Source organism: Budorcas taxicolor, chromosome 12 (genome assembly GCF_023091745.1).
Source record: "Budorcas taxicolor isolate Tak-1 chromosome 12, Takin1.1, whole genome shotgun sequence".
Classification (NCBI taxonomy): Eukaryota; Metazoa; Chordata; class Mammalia; order Artiodactyla; family Bovidae; genus Budorcas; species Budorcas taxicolor.
The window spans coordinates 80164651-80182422 of NC_068921.1; the positions used below are offsets into that span (position 1 = coordinate 80164651).

At 37.0% G+C, this 17772-nt stretch overlaps 1 non-coding gene across 1 annotated transcript; it reads right to left on the reverse strand.

The window, feature by feature from the left end:
- Positions 1–787: 787 nt before the first annotated feature.
- TRNAS-ACU (transfer RNA serine (anticodon ACU)) lies at positions 788–861 on the reverse strand. The gene has a single exon. It is a non-coding gene; the product is annotated as a tRNA-Ser (tRNA).
- Positions 862–17772: the final 16911 nt, after the last annotated feature.

Sequence of the window (17772 nt, forward strand, 5' to 3'; positions counted from 1 at the left end):
TTAGAAAAATATTAATAATGTTACTCTGTGCATTTAGGAAACATAACAGTAGATTTTATGTTCATCACTTCATGTTGTAAGGAAATAATCTCTTTGAAGTCCAGCATATGTGTCAAATAAAATATGACTTCTGTTAGTGAAAAATGACTATATGATTTAAAGGAGACATGGAATTGTAGTCCCAGTTACAGATTTACATGAAGATTTCTAATGACCAAAACAATGAAGCATATACATTTAGAATATAGAGCTTATTTTTGAACTCTGTGCATCCAGTACTCTTAGTGTTTGTTTAGTTCAGTTCAGTTGGTCAGTTCAGTTGCTCAGTCATGTCTGACTCTTTGCTACCACGTGGACTGCAGCATGCCAGGCCTCCCTGTCTATCACAACTCCTGGAGTTTACTCAAACTCATGTCTATTGAGCCAGTAATGTCATCCAAATATCTCATCCTCTGTCATCCCCTTCTCATCCTGCCTTCAGTCTTTCCCAGCATCAGGATCTTTTCAAATGAGTCAGTTCTTTGCATCAGGTGGCCAAAGTTTTGGAGTTTCAGCTTCAGCATCAGTCCTTCCAATGAATATTCAGGACTGATTTCCTTTAGGATAGAATGGTTGGATTTCCTTGTAGTCCAAGGGATTCTCCTAGCATTTGCATTCTTAAGAGAAGTCGCGCAGTCATGTCTGACTCTTTGCAACCCCGTGGACTGTAGCCCACCAGGCTCCTCCGTCCATGGGATTCTCCAGGCAGAAATACTGGAGTGGGTTGCCATTTCCTTCTCCAGGGGATCTTCCCGACCCAGGAATCGAACCTGGGTCTCCTGCATAGTAGGCAGACGCTTTAACCTCTGAGCCACCAGAGAAGCAAGTTACAGAACTTTTATTTATTACCAGGAAATTCTTGCATCTTAGCCAATGTTTTCCTAAGAAACAAAACCAATAGAGGATACATACATATACATAACTCTTTATGTAAATAAGATATTTAAACATATTTTAAAAGTTGCTTGCTTGCTTATTTTGCTTTTGTTTGATTGTTTATTTGAGACATGATTATCAGTGTTTACTGATAATCTTTTATGCTCATTCATTCTTAGATAACTCTCCATAACTAAGTGCTCACAGGGCTAGAGTTCATTATAAAAAGCCACTCTTAAAAAATACATTCTATTTATAATGGTATTGTGAGGCAGGTCTTTTATGCTATGAGTAAATATTTAAAATATCATAACCAACCCTTTTAAATAATAATATATTTGGATGGAGTTTCTTGTTTTCATCTTAGTCTCTATGCTAATTTTTCTTGGCCATTAAAGTCTATTAGTCAGTAAAATTTGATTGTTATCCTTCTGTCATCCTTGGTTCATTGCTGTTGCCACTTCCAACAAATTGTCAGCCACATCAGCACTATGCCTGGCTTCCTTTCAGCTCACACCTTCCTGACTGACACTTGTGACAGTTACTTAAGGCTTAAAAAAAAAAAAAAAAATGGTTGAAAAAAAAACAAAACAAAAAAACTTCTGACTTATCTGGAGGGATCTGGTCTGGAAACAAAAGCCACTGGGAAGTCATTCTAAATCTCTCAGGAGAAGACTGACAAGTCCTTTGCTAAGTCCACGATACTATGTTAAGGGTTGTGAGGTGGAGGGTGTCACGTGAGGATCCCAATGGTAGACAACTGTTAGAAGCACAGATAGTGCAAAGAATTAAGAGGTGAAAGACACTGTCATACCATCAAAGACAGACTCAGAATATGAGCACACAGCTACTGACTGTAGAATATATGCTCTTAATTCCTGTAACTGTAAATGAGTTCGCACATTGAATCTATATTTCATAGTACTTTGTGTAATTTGTATATGCTAGCGATCATGTATGTATATGTATTCTTCATGGATGGGAGTGAGGAATAGCCATGCTGATCCATCCATCCCTGCCTGAGCCTCTAGAATGCCTACTGAGGCATGTGACCAAACTATGACTTCTCTGAATGAATGCAAGCCCAGGGGAGTGGTGTTTACATATATACATTCTGAATTGAATTACATTGTTGGCCAACTGGTGGAAGTAAGAATAGAGCTGCTATAGGGAAGAAGAATGAGTATTCCTTATATATGTTGGGATCAAGGAGGTGGGATGAAGTGGCAAGAAGCAAATTAAACTAAACTGAGCAAAAATGCAAGCCAAAAAAAAAAAAAAGAACATACTATGTGAGACTCAGTGACTCAGAACATGGACATAGTAGACCTTATCTTGGTTGGCAATAGCCATTAATAATCATTATTACTTAATGTTCACTAAGTATGGCCTTCCCTTGTGGCTCAGCTGGTAAAGAATCTGCCTGCAATGTGAGAGACCTGGGTTCGATCCCTGCGTTGGGAAGATCTCTTGGAGAACAGAAAGGCTACCCACTCCAGTATTCTGGCCTGGAGAATTCCATGGACTCCATAGTCCATGGGGTTGCAAAGAGTCGGACATGACAACAACTTTCACACATTCACTAAGTATATCTAAAGTTGTTAAATAGTTGTTAAAGTGTTCATTAAAATAATGAAATTAAATTAAAAAAAATAAAAAGCAATGAGTGATCATGTGAGTATGTGAGGGCCTGGAGCGCAGAATTTTCCTGAAGGTTGTATAGTGGATGAGTCAACATTTCCTTCCATGTGTGATTCAGAGTAAATTAGAGAGGCCTCCAAAATATGGAAATAGGGGTAAATCAGAAAATTTCAAAGATCTAGGAATTGTGCTAGAAGCTCAATGCACTATGTATAGAATCCATGAAAAGTAATGCCCCTTAGCAGGGAAAGTTCACTTCAGAGGACTGACCCACTAGATGAAAGGTGGTATATTAAGGAGTGGCCTAAAAAAAATGGCATCCTCTATGTCAACTTGCATGGATGTGGAAAGACTAACATACAGTTCTAGAATGTGGTCTACGTAGCCTTGGGAGTCTCAAGCCATGGGAGGATAAAAACAAGGGCAATATTTCCCTCTGGGGTTCAAGTTTGCTGCATAGCTATTTGAATGAAATGTTTCCTGTAATAAGAATTTGAGCAATTGTAGAAAAGTGTCTACACGCAGTTATTTTTCCAACTTCATGAGTTTATTTCTAAGAAAAAGTTGATCAGCAGCCTTTTATATTGGGACAGAAGTGAAAATATTAGTCACTCCGCTGTGTCCAACTGTTGGTGGGGGGTTTCAAATTTATGAAATATTTTTAACAAAGACATGGGTACATGCTATAGCTGAGATAGGAGTTAAGTTCATCTGGTGACCCTCAAATAAGACTATATTAAGAGAAGAACGTCAGCTTCTAATAGTTAATACATTAGATGTGCTATGCATTCTGTAGATTAAAAGACACTTCCATTTTTCTCACTTTATGCTCACCAAAATCCTTCACAATAAATGAAGCATCTTTATCATCATCATCTTCACCATCATCCCCCTTCATTTTCAAAAGGATAGGGTCAGTCAGTCAGTTCAGCTCAGTCACTCAGTGGTGTCCGAGTCTTTGTGACCCCATGAATCGCAGCACGCCAGGCCTCCCTGTCCATCACCAACTCCCGGAGTTCACTCAGACTCACATCCATCGAGTCAGTGATGCCATCCAGCCATCTCATCCTCTGTCGTCCCCTTCTCCTCCTGCCCCCAATCCCTCCCAGCATCACAGTCTGTTTCAACGAATCAACTCTTCGCATGAGGTGGCCAAAGTGCTGGAGTTTCAGCTTTAGCATCATTCCTTCCAAAGAAATCCCAGGGTTGATCTCCTTCAGAATGGACTGGTTGGATCTCCTTGCAGTCCAAGAGACTCTCAAGAGTCTTCTCCAACATCACAGTTCAAAAGCATCAATACGTCGGCATTCAGCTTTCTTCACAGTCCAACTCCCACATCCATACATGACTGCTGGAAAAACCATAGCCTTGACTAGATGGACATTTGTTGGCAAAGTAATGTCTCTGCTTTTGAATATGCTATCTAGGTTGGTCATAACTTTTCTTCCAAGGGGTAAGTGTCTTTTAATTTCATGGCTGCAATCACCATCTGCAGTGATTTTGGAGCCCAAAAAAATAAAGTCTGACACTGTTTCCACTGTTTCCCCAACTATTTGCCATGAAGTGATGGGACCAGATGCCATGATCTTCGTTTTCTGAATGTTAAGCTTTAAGCCAATTTTTTCACTCTCCTTTTTCACTTTCATCAAGAGGCTCTTTAGTTTCTCTTCACTTTCTGCCATAGGGGTGGTTTTGTCTGCATATCTGCGGTTATTGATATTTCTCCTGGCAATCTTGATTCCAGCTTGTGCTTGTTCCAGCCCAGTGTTAAAGGATAGGGTAATTACTAACAAATTAAAGATGTCTCTGAGTTGAATAAGAATAGTGGTACTATCAATGAAGAGAGTACATAAATAAGAAGGCTTAGCATGAATCTGATGAGTTTATTTTTTATACACCATTATATTATTAATATATCTAAATTGGTAAATACAGCTGACAATAGAATTGCAATTTTTGTCTTCAGAATTCTAAGTGTCTCATTAAGCTCATAATTTGTTTTTCCTGTGGTTTCAATCATAAAATGGAAAAACAAAAAATCCTGGAAACAAGCTACTGCTGATTTATACTGAGATTATTATTTTTACTTTCCTCTTTTTTTTTTTTTTGGCCATGCCAGACACCATATGGGATCTTAGTTCCCTGACCAGGAATTGAACCTGTTCCCTCTAGACCATGATTAAGCAGTCTTAAAACCAGATCAACCCGGGTGTCCCATACTGAGATTATTTTAACTAAAACTGTATCAGATATTAAAAATACATTGTAGTTGTAGTCGCCTCTGTGCAAAATAATCTATGCAAAGAACCATTGATAATGATATGAATAATTCTGTGTGTGTGTGGTAGTTCCTTCATAGCATTGACTCCTTAGATTATTATCAAATGCTAAAATAAATCCAAAATTTACAAGATTTCTTAGCTGTTTCTACTAAAGAAAAAACCATGCCTTTACACATAATTTTTCATTTGCCTATTCACAGTCTTTATTGATATATAATAATTAAAGAGGAAATTTTATGACCCCAAACTTCATACAGTCAGCCTGACTGAATGAAACTTCATTGTGATAACACTTTTTAACTACAGTATTTCCTTAATTGTTCAATACCAAACCACTGAGTTAGGATGATACCTACAACGTGACACAGACAAGTAAGGACAGACAGGACCAAACAGCACTTTGCATCAGTACAGTTAAACACCGATAGCTTTCAAGTGGAATTTGACAAGACTCCAAATGTATAATAAAGGTCTTAAAGTATATTTGCTCATCAGCTGCTACAATAGAGAAAGCACTTGGAAAGCTGTGAGAATTAACAGAGTCCATGTGTTCAATGAGAATATCAGAATCTTGTTGGAATTCGGAGTTGGCAGCCTCTAGGTTCATCTTCTGACTTAGAGGACTCCCATGAAGTGACATCATAGCACGCACGATCCAGATGAGATAGCGCTGTCTCCTTCGCTTTTTGTAAGGCAGAAGATTCTCAACAACTGTATTCCAAGCCTGTCACACTTGGGGTGAGGCAGACATTGGTTATTCTATTAAGGACTGCATCATTCCTCTTGTGAGTCAGTCTTTTCTTCTTGGTTGAGAATGGTCTACAGCAGAGATGTCAGTCAGAAAAGGCTATTAGTATTTACTGTTTACAGAGGTGAATATGGTCTAAATTTGCATGAGGCAATCCATTTAAAAAACAAGGAAATGCTGATGATTACAATGTCTGCATTACATTAAAACTGTTAATTTGTGGCAGTAATACTTTAGGATTTTAATTATAAGCTTGAAAAGCAGATTTGGAAATGCAGTTGGAGCAACTAATGCTAATTTGTCCTTTAACGTTTATTGAAAGCAATATATACAATGTAATTACAGTGCATGTCAGATAACCTACTATTTTATTTTTTAAATGTATGATCCCTTAATTTGCTTGATTAAGATGACTTACCATCTGTTAAGATTTCTGTTGTGCCATTTTTGGTGAGTTTTATATCACTTCTCAACAATAAGAGATTATTTAAAGCATTTTTTTCATTGATGCTATAATCATTTTCCTGATGTTTATCCATTAAACTTCTCACCACGTTGTTCATCATCATTTTCTCTATCCTCATTACATCAAGGGTCATGTAATGCCCACATTACTAAATGCTGCCAATGTTGTTGTGAATCGGATGTGTACTATCATAACAGACATGAAATCTATGCCAAGCATGCGGTCCCTGGGTTGTTGTTCTCAGTAGAAATTAACACAATTTTTCAAGCAGTCTTACCTCCAAGATAACAATACTGTTACAGCCAAATTTGTTCTGAATTAACGTTCTTCTTTCCACTCCTTCATTACTGCTTTGTAAGGTTCTAAAAACATTACTAATGCAATGTGTATTCAACTTTATGAGATTGCATTCTTAACGTTCTTGGCTAGAGATTTGATCGAATCTGTGGATATAACTGAGCATTTATGCACTCACTATAAAGTCTAATTAAAACTTTAAAAAATTCGTTCATGCCAATTGTATGGAAAATTTTATTATAATTTTTAATTGCTAAAATTTATTTATTTATATATTCCAATTCTATAACGTTTCCCCTTTATTTCTGCCAAAATGTGAACACATTCTAATGAATTTAAATGAATACATTTTTAAAGAGTGCCCAATGCTTCCATTTAAAAATGTGCCTTCTGATTTTGTTTTTGCTCACAAGGGTTTTTTTTTTTTTTAACATGCATCTCACTTTTAATAGCACCACTATTTACAATAGCCAGGACATGTAAGCAAGCATGGACATAACCATTACACAACAGAGTAATAGATAAAGATGTGGTACTATGACCAACCTAGATAGCATATTGAAAAGCAGAGATAATACTTTGCCAACAAAGATCCATCTAGTCAAGGCTATGGTTTTTCCGGTGGTCACGTATGGATGTGAGAGTTGGACTGTAAAGAAAGATGAGTTCCAAAGAATTGATGCTTTTGAACTGTGGTGTTGGAGAAGACTCTTTTTTTTTAAAAAAAACTTTTATTTTTTTAATTTTTTTTAATTTTTATTTTTACTTTATTTTACTTTACAATACTGTATTGGTTTTGCCATACATTGACATGAATCCACCACGGGTGTACATGCGTTCCCAAACATGAACCCCCCTCCCACCTCCCTCCCCATAACATCTCTCTGGGTCATCCCCATGCACCAGCCCCAAGCATGCTGTATCCTGCGTCGGACATAGACTGGTGATTCGATTCTTACATGATAGTATACATGTTAGAATGCCATTCTCCCAAATCATCCCACCCTCTCCCTCTCCCTCTGAGTCCAAAAGTCCGTTATACACATCTGTGTCTTTTTTGCTGTCTTGCATACAGGGTCGTCATTGCCATCTTTCTAAATTCCATATATATGTGTTAGTATACTGTATTGGTGTTTTTCTTTCTGGCTTACTTCACTCTGTATAATCGGCTCCAGTTTCATCCATCTCATCAGAACTGATTCAAATGTATTCTTTTAAATGGCTGAGTAATACTCCATTGTGTATATGTACCACAGCTTTCTTATCCATTCATCTGCTGATGGACATCTAGGTTGTTTCCATGTCCTGGCTATTATAAACAGTGCTGGGATGAACATTGGGGTACATGTGTCTCTTTCAATTCTGGTTTCCTCGGTGTGTATGCCCAGCAGTGGGATTGCTGGGTCATAAGGTAGTTCTATTTGCAATTTTTTAAGGAATCTCCACACTGTTCTCTAAAGTGGCTGTACTAGTTTGCATTCCCACCAACAGTGTAGGAGGGTTCCCTTTTCTCCACACCCTCTCCAGCATTTATTGCTTGCAGATTTTTGGATCGCAGACATTCTGACTCGTGTGAAGTGGGATCTAATTAAAATTAAAAGCTTCTGGACAACAAAGGAAAATATAAGCAAGGTGAAAAGACCGCCTTCTGAATGGGAGAAAATAATAGCAAATGAAGCAACTGACAAACAACTAATCACAAGGGTTTTTAATTGAAAGTAATTTTCTTTAGTAGTTTTTGGTGTCAAACAACAGTTTACATGGTTACTCATCCTATCCCCACTCACAAAATTGTCGTTGATACCTATAAAGTATTCATGTTTTTATTCTCACTAGATCAGTTTAGATAATTTGTGACTGTTTTGCCCACGTTGGATTGAACTTTAACAAAATTACCAGTCAGAACTGTCATGTGCAACTGGATATTTAAATAAATTATTTAATGCATGTGTTTAATTTAATTATTTAAAATAATAAATTATTTTAAGCCCATAGTACTTATATAGAGCTGTTTAAACAGATATTTGGAGGAAAATTAGTTTACAGAAAAGAATAATACAGGTTTTGATGATCACATGATGGAAATTAAAAAAAGATTGCGGTAAAACAAACTTTATTCATTTAAGGAAGAGGACTGTCTGAGTATGCCAGTGGTTCTCAAATTGTCATTCAATTAGCCCTTTTAAAAAAAGTTTTAAAAAAAATCCCATAGACAGAGGATCATGGCAGGCTACAGTCCATGGGGTTGCAAGAGTCAGACATGACTTGGTGACTAAACAGCAACTATTTGCTATTAAATGAAATAACATTTTTGTGACTATATTTGTAAAGCATCATGAGACCTGCTACACAGAAGGGCAATATTTCAGTGATTCTCTTATCTGTCTATTACAAAGACTTAAGAATAATCTTTCCATTACTTTGACCCATGTAGAATTAAGAGAAGAATATTTGCAATAGATATAAGATGCATCAGTAATTTACTATAAGGAAAGAGCCAGAAGTTTGCCTATTTTAACCTAGGAGTACTAAAATTTTATTTTTAATTAAAAATTGTATTTATTAAATATAATTAATTTTATTAATTTTGTTAAATAAAATTAATTTTATTTATTAAATTTTTGCATGAGAACTTAAGTAAGTTTATTAAACACAGTAAGTGTTTCTACTTATTCATTACATGCACAAAATACACACATGTGCATAAACACACACTTTTCTTCTTGGGATTCTGTAGCCTTAGTGTGAAAATAATCAGTGAAAGTGAAAGTCGCACAGTCGTGTCCAGCTCTTTGTTATTCCATGGAATGCAGCCTGTCCCGCTCCTCTGTCCATGGAATCCTCCTGTCAAGAGTACTGGAGTGGGTTGCCACTTAAGAATTTTCATACTTAAGTATGAAAATAATCATAGTAGTGATCATTTATTATATATGTAACACTGCTGCATATCCTATAGAGGAGGCATGGCATTGGATGATTCATGAATGTGAATTTCAGTGATGATAATCTTTCACGATAGTTTTCATTAAGACAAAGAGGTCAAGGGACTTGCCTTTATCAAAGTATTTGAGTTCATGTTGTCTTCCTTTCAAATTCCACATTTCCCCCATTTCCATAGATCTCTAATAACTATGCTAAATTCAATCATAAGACTACAGTTTTTAACTAGTATCATGGCCATGCTTTCTGAGCTTAACTAGCATCCATTTCAATTACTCATGTGAATATACTAAATAATAAATTATTGTTAATAGAAGCAAAAAATAAAATTACCCTGAAATACTGCTTTATATTCATAATTAATCTGCATTTCCCAACCTGCTGTTGTTGTCAGTCATTGAGTATTGTCTGACTCTTTGAGACCTTATGACTGCAGCAAGTCAGGCTCCCCTGTGCTTCACCATCTCTCAGTTTGCTCAGATTTTTTCCATTGAGTTAGTGATGCTATCTAACCATCTCATCTTTTGCTGCCCTCTTCTCCTTTAGCTTTCAATCTTTCCTCCAAAGCAAGAGCAAGATTTTTAAGGAAGGAACAGGACACTTACTACTTTTCTTGAAGCACAATTGAGTACACATTGGGAATGCTTGTTAAGTATATGTGGTGCTATACATGTCAAAAGGAAATTCAACATTAAGTAAAGGTGTTCCCCCCAACCCCCAAATTTCTATTGACACTTCAAAGTTCACTAAAGCATATTAGAATCCCTTTGCTCATATTAGTACAACAAACTATCCCCTGTTTACATATGCATTCATCATGAGAGGACACAGTGATAATTAGCACACACTTGCCTTTAAATTCACAAGACTATTGGATGGTCTCTCAAGCAAATTATATTTCGAGTTCAGACATTAAATAGAAGCATTTCCCAGGCACAGGTCACCTCCTTGTAAATTATCTCAGGAGGCACTTTAAAGGAAAAAACATGTTTGGCACAGGAAATTGCATTTAACTAAAAACAATTTTTAAAATAAGCATTAACAAATTAGCAAGAAACACATCACTCTGGTCTTATACGCTGAAGCACTTACTGTGGATGGGCCTACAAATCACATTATCCTCAGTTTCCATACCTTCATCAAATGTCATAGCAACAGCTGCCCTAGCAACCCTGAGGATGCCTTAGGCTAAAGGAGACATCTGTTTGCTGACAACCTCAGATCAAATGACAAATGGGAGACAATGATGTCGGAGCTTGGCAAGGTCAGAAGCCTTACCTATTTGTGAGTTTCAGAGGTAGACATGGGAATTTTTCTTGGTTTGATGGACAAGACAGGGAAATGACTAACATAAAAGCAGTTAATGATAATACTAATTTTTCTCCAATCAAAATTAAATATGGTCTGTAAACGAAGACTATTCTTTTTTGATGGACAGGGCTTTGCTGACACTATTTTCTCTTCATGATGACTTTCCTTGTAGTTCAAAAATAATCACAGATGTTTCTTTGAGTCTGGAAACAGTGTAGAACCGGGGACTGCAGATTCCACTCATTTTGAGATTTAAAGAGTCATCTTTTTATTCTAATTTTAAAAGTCTTACTTAAAATATGTTAGTTTTCCCTAGCTAAGGAGAAACAACACTTTTATCATTTTCAGGTGCTGAACATGAATACTTTTTAAGTGAGGATAATAAATGTAAATATCAAACACTTTCATTTCTTAGTCATTCTTTATTAAATTTTTTAAAGTTCCTTTGAGAGTTTGGTGTCTCTTCAATATCATCTTGGAGAATATTGTGCTATTTCTTATCATATTGTTTCCTCCGAAAATGGCAGAAACAGATGCTGTGCACAGGAAAAGTTCTCAATGCTCAAAGAAAGATGCCAGAAGCTTTTCCACATGGAGTTTTGATTTAGTTAGGTTTTATCAAGACAGCTTGAGATGCCAGCCTTTAGTGAGAAAGACTTGATGATAAAGAAAGATTACACAGAGTACTTGTAAAGATGTGTTTTATCTTCGACAATCCCTGTGTTATTTTTGCAATATTTCTTGGCTATTTCATGCTTTTTTAAAACATGCTTCTATGTCCCTTTATTTTTTTTTTGCTTTTTTACTTTAGTCTCATGCAATCAATGTCACTTAATGATTTATTGCTACCATTAGTAATTGATTAATTTTGACATCTAAGTAGAGGTTTGATGAATTAATTATGTGTGAGAAACTTGTCAATTAGATGCACATGAACATTTAGTCCTTTTAAGAACACATTTTGCTCTTTTAATTATCAATATTTATTTGTCTGACTCACAAAATGACTAATATGGGGGAAAAGTTATCCAAGTAACTTTTAGAACATTTCCTTTATCTGTTTATTTGTGGCTGCCCGGGGTCTTCAGTGCTGCATGGGCTTTTGTCTAGCTGAGGCGAGCGGTTGCATCCCTGCCGTTGCGGTGCAAGGGTTTCTCACTGTGGTGGCTTCTCTCATTGCAGAACAGGGGCTCTAGGCATGCAGGCTTCTGTGACTGCAGCTCCTTGGCTCTAGAGCACAGGCTCAGTGGTTGTGGCACGTACTTAGTAGTTGTGGCATGGAGCTTAGTTGCTCCATGGTATATGGGATTTTCCTGGACTAGGGATCAAACCTGTGTCTCCTGCATTGGCAGGTGGATTCTTTATCACTGAGCCATCAAGGAAACCCTCAAAACAATGTTATTTTTTTTCCTCCAAGTATTTCTTCTTTCCCTGCTATTCTCCTAGGACCCATTTACATTTTCCTCACTTTTACTTGCTTTACCATTTTAAGATTTGTTTTGCTTTCTATTTTATTCAATGCATAATAGCCATAGTATTATACAGCCTTATCTTCTCAGTAATAGGTAATGTTAAATTTTGAGACTCAGTGCAAAATCAATCTGATGTAAAATATTTGATTGATTAAGAATATCAATTCATTTGTTCCCTCAATCAGCATTCATTTAATTTGCGCTAAACTCCAAGTATAACACTAGAATCTAGGAATAGAAGTAACAATGGGGAACAGAACTATCCATGATAATTTCAACATCTAATTAAAGAATTAAATATCTGAACAATATTAATATCTCTTTTCAAATGCAATAATAGAGTAAATATAAAATAGTGGTTAGAGCAAATTCTCTTTGATTGAATTATACAGGAAGAATTCATTAGTACTGCCTCCTTTCAAAGACTTCACTTTTTATGATATAATAACTCATTCTCTTTTACTTTATATACTTTGCTTAAGAAATTAATAAGACATTTGAATAGCTCAGCAGCAAACAATCTTCTTGCCAACGCAAGAGAAAGGTTCAGTCCTTGGGTCTGGAAGATCCCCTAGAGAAGGAAATGGCAACCCACTTCAGTGTTCTTCTCTGGGAAAAACTATGAATAGAGTAGCTACTGTTCCTGTGGTTGCAAAGAGTTGGATGTGGCTTGTCAATGTAACATGAACTCATTTACTTTCACTTTATATACTTTGTTTAAGAAATTAATAAGACATTTGAAGTTCTGGCTTTAACTAAGTTTTTGTTGTGGTCTTGTTTTGTTCAGTTAGATGCCCTGTCTTTCCTCAATTGTTTTCCCAATGATAAGATTACAGTTATGTAATATTAGGTGCCAAGATATGCCGATACTCATTCAAATTTCTAAAATGTGAGGCAGAAGTTACAGAGAAAAAGTCAAGAGGTTTGCTGACTAGTTGAAAACACAGTAAAAATCTTTTCTTCTCTGTTTTGGATGTAAGACTGCTACCAATACTACCTATAATTTACTAGCTTCTTTCAGAAGAATGTTTTATTAAATTAGAGTATATATACATACACACATATTCTTTTTCAGAATTTTTTTTCTTTTGTAGATTACTATAAAATATTGAGTATAGTTCCTTGTGCTATAGATAGATTCTTGTTTATGTATTTTATATCTAATTATATGTGTATTTGCCAAAGAATGTTCAAACTACCGCACAATTGCACTCATCTCACACACTAGTAAAGTAATGCTCAAAATTCTCCAAGCCAGGCTTCAGCAATACGTGAACCGTGAAATTCCAGATGTTCAAGCTGGTTTTAGAAAAGGTAGAGGAACCAGAGATCAAATTGCCAACATCTGCTGAATCATGGAAAAAGCAAGAGAGTTCCAGAGAAACATCTATTTCTGCTTTATTGACTATGACAAAGCCTTTGACTGTGTGGATCACAATCAACTGTGGAAAATTCTGGAAGAGATGGGAATACCAGACCACCTGACCTGCCTCTTGAGAAACATATATGCAGGTCAGGAAACAACAGTTAGAACTGGACGTGGAACAACCGACTGGTTCCAAATAGGAAATGGAGTATGTCAAGGCTGTATATTGTCACCCTGCTTATTTAACTTTTATGCAGAGTACATCATGAGAAACGCTGGGCTGGAAGGAGCACAAGATGGAATCAAGGTTGCTGGGAGAAATATCAATAACCTCAGATATGCAGATGACACCACCCTTATGGCAGAAAGTGAAGAGGAACTAAAAAGCCTATTGATGAAAGTGAAAGAGGAGAGTGAAAAAGTTGGCTTAAAGCTCAACATTCAGAAAACGAAGATCATGGCATCTGGTCCCATCACTTCATGGGAAATAGATGGGGAAACAGTGGAAACAGTGTCAGACTTTATATTTTTGGGCTCCAAAATCACTGCAGATGGTGACTGCAGCCATGAAGTTAAAAGACACTTACTCCTTTGAAGGAAAGTTATGACCAACCTAGATAGCATATTCAAAAGCAGAGACATTACTTTGCCAACGAAGGTCCATCTAGCCAAGGCTATGGTTTTTCCTGTGGTCATGTATGGATGTGAAAGTTGGACTGTGAAGAGAGCTGAGTGTCAAAGAATTGATGCTTTTGAACTGTGGTGTTGAAGAAGACTCTCAAGAGTCCCTTGGACTGCAAGGAGATCTAACCAGTCCATTCTAAAGGAGATCAGTCCTGGATGTTCTTTGGAAGGCCTGATGCTAAAGCTGAAACTCCAATACTTTGGCCATTTCATGCGAAGAGTTGACTCATTGGAAAAGACTCTGATGCTGGGAGGGATTAGGGGCAGGAGGTGAAGGGGACGACAGAGGATGAGATGGCTGGATGGCATCACCGACTCAATGGACAAGAGTTTGGGTGAACTCCAGGAGTTGGTGATGGACAGCGAGGCCTGGTGTGCTGCAATTCATGGGGTCTCAAAGAGTCGGACACGACTGAGCGACTGAACTGAAATGAACTATGTGTATTTGCTCATCCCAAACTCCTGGTTTATTCCTCTCCTTTCTGCTTTGGCAACCATAAGTTTGTTCTCTATGTCTGTGAGGCCATATTTGTTATGTAAATAAGTTTGTTTGTATCTTTTATTTTAGATTCCACATACAAGTGTTATTACGTATTTGTCTTTGCCTGTCTTGCTTACTTCACTTAGTATGATAATCTCTGGATCCATTCATTCTGCTGCAAACAGTGTTATTTCATTCTTTTTCTGGCCGAGTAGTATTCCGTTGTCCATATGTACCATGGACATTCATCCATTCATCTGTCATTGAACATTTGGCTTGTTTCCATGTCTTGGTTACTACAAATTTAGAAGAATTTATATCAATCTATCGTCACCTTCCACCATTCAGTGTAGATTTTTTTTTTTTCACCCACATCCAAAACTGACTAGTCTGTGTTGTCTTCTTGGTATAACAACCAAGATAGGCATCCATGAGAGAACATTTGGGGAAACATTTTATGTCAGTGGTCAAACAGCCCTGTGGGGTTTAAGTAATCCCTGTTTCCAGGTTGCTTTTGCAGGATATCTGAGTCTCCAGGCAGGAAGAAGAATGAAGCAGATCTTTGAATCAAGGTTCTATCAAGTCATACATGCATGAAGCCAAGTTGTTTGCTTCAGTAGTGGACAGAGGGAGAATTAAGATCAAGAAGATATGAAATGTACATATAAGTTGTGGTACAACATTATGTGCTTACTCAAACTGAAAAGGCAAAAGAGGAAAGACACAGAACAGGCAATTCCAGTAATATAATAAGATGACAGCAAATAATTAGATGCTAGATGACACCAAATATGTTAATATTTAGTTTATATGTAAAGGGGCCAAATATTGCAATGAATGGCAAACATTGTCAGGTTAGGGGAAAACAAGGTAAAATAGGACAAAAACAGAAACAACTATTTTGCTTACAAAAGACAGATATTCAGCATTAGAATGTGGAACTTTTGGAATCATAAAGACAAAAAAATGCAGCATACAAACACAAAAATAAAGTGGCATTTTTCTGGGAAAATTAGAAAAACTGTGGTTTAAGGCAAAAATATTATTAGAGATAAAGGGGAAATGTCATGAAGCTGAAGGGGCAATTCAACATGGATAATTTGTATGTACATAATAATACAGCCCCAAGATAGATGAAGCACAAAATAGAATAACTACAAAGAGAATTAGGCAAATGTATATGGGAGTGAGGGGTTTTTAATCACACCTACCTCAGAAACTAATTAGATTGGTAAGATTGTGAGACCATGAAATGACATTAATAACATGCTGAGCATGAATAGATTCAATTCAGTTCAGTTCAGTCGCTCAGTCGTGTCCGACTCTTTGCCACCCCATGAATCACAGCACGCCAGGCCTCCCTGTTCATCACCAACTCCTGGAGTTCACTCAGACTCGCGTCCATTGAGTCACTGATGCCATCCAGCCATCTCATCCTCTGTCGTCCCCTTCTCCTCCTGCCCCTAATCCCTCCCAGCATCAGAGCCTTTTCCAATGAGTCAACTCTTCGCATGAGGTGGCCAAAGTATTGGAGTTTCAGCTTCAGCATCAGGCCTTCCAATGAACACCCAGGACTGGTCTCAATTAGGATAGACTGGTTGGATCTCCTTGCAGTCCAAGGGACTCTTGAAAGTCTTCTCCAACACCACAGTTCAAAAGCATCAATTCTTCAGCACTCAGCTTTCTTCACAGTCCAACTCTCACATCCATACATGACCACAGGAAAAACCATAGCCTTGACTAGACAGACATTTGTTGGCAAAGCAACATCTCTGCTTTTTAATATGCTATCTATATTGGTCATAGTTTTCCTTCCAAGGAGTAAGTGTTTTTTAACTTCATGGCTGCAATCACCATCTGCAGTGATTTGGGAGCCACCAAAAATGAAGTCTGACACTGTTTCCCCATCTATTTCCCATGAAGTGATTGGACCAGATGGCATGATCTTAGTTTTCTGAATGAATAGATTATTTAGTCCCAATCAGAGATGTGCAGTTTTCAAGATTACGTGGGTCATTTGATAAAACTGATTATATGCTGAGCCATCAAGAAAATTTTATGCTAAAGGATAATGAGAAGAGGTTGGGACTCCCTTCTCTGGTCATTTCTGAGCATGGATAGTATTGTAATGTCTTTCTGTTTCCCGAAATGTGGGTAAGACATCTTTAAAAACATTTTTGCAATGGTTGTTCTTTTACGAGAAATTTTAATGCTTTGCATTCTCAGTCACTTCAGTTATGTCTCACCCTTCACAACTCCATGGACTGTAGCCTGCTAGATTCCTCTGTCCATGGAATGTTCCAAGCAAGAATACTGGAGTGGGTTGCCATTTCCTTCTTCAGGAGATCACACTTGTGTCTCTATGTCTTCTGCACTGGCAGGTGGGTTATTTACTACTAGTGCCACCCAGTTAAGCCCTTTGATCTTTTTCTGTTTAAAGTAGAATATCTGTTAGCAAACATTAATCATCATTAAATGAGAAATATTAAAATAGTTTCATTAAAGTCTATAAATACACATAGAAAAATCTCTCAAAATAAAAACATCTTCACTTGAAGCAAGCTTCACATGCTTTAAAGCAGCAATGTTAGCCTGTAATTAAATGCCTTTTCTATCTTCTTGTTTCCTTACAAGAGGTTTTTATCTTTCCACTATTATAGACGTGGAAATTTTTTTTTTTCAAAATCATGGGGAAATACATATAATTAATCATATATACGCATAAAATGAAAGCTACCAATACAGTCTATGTTAAGAACAAGTAAATGTAAGCTAAAGATTAAATGCTATTCTGACAATATGGTTGAAACATTCAAAGAAATAGCTATGTTCAAATTATCGGCAAACAAGTTCAGAGTAGGGATTCTGTGAGCCAATATAGTGCATGACACATTTCAACTTTCCCTCCCCAGGAAATAAAATGAAATGAAATAAAATAATAAAATAAATCTATATGGGCTTGAAAATTGCAATGTAAATCACTCAGTTCATTTCAGTCACTCAGTCATGTCCAACTCTTTGTGACCCCATGAATCACAGCACGCCAGGCCTCCCTGTCCATCACCATATCCCGGAGTTCACTCAGACTCACGTCCATCGAGTCAGTGATGCCATCCAGCCATCTCATCCTCTGTCGTCCCCTTATCCCCCTGCCCCCAACCCCTCCCAG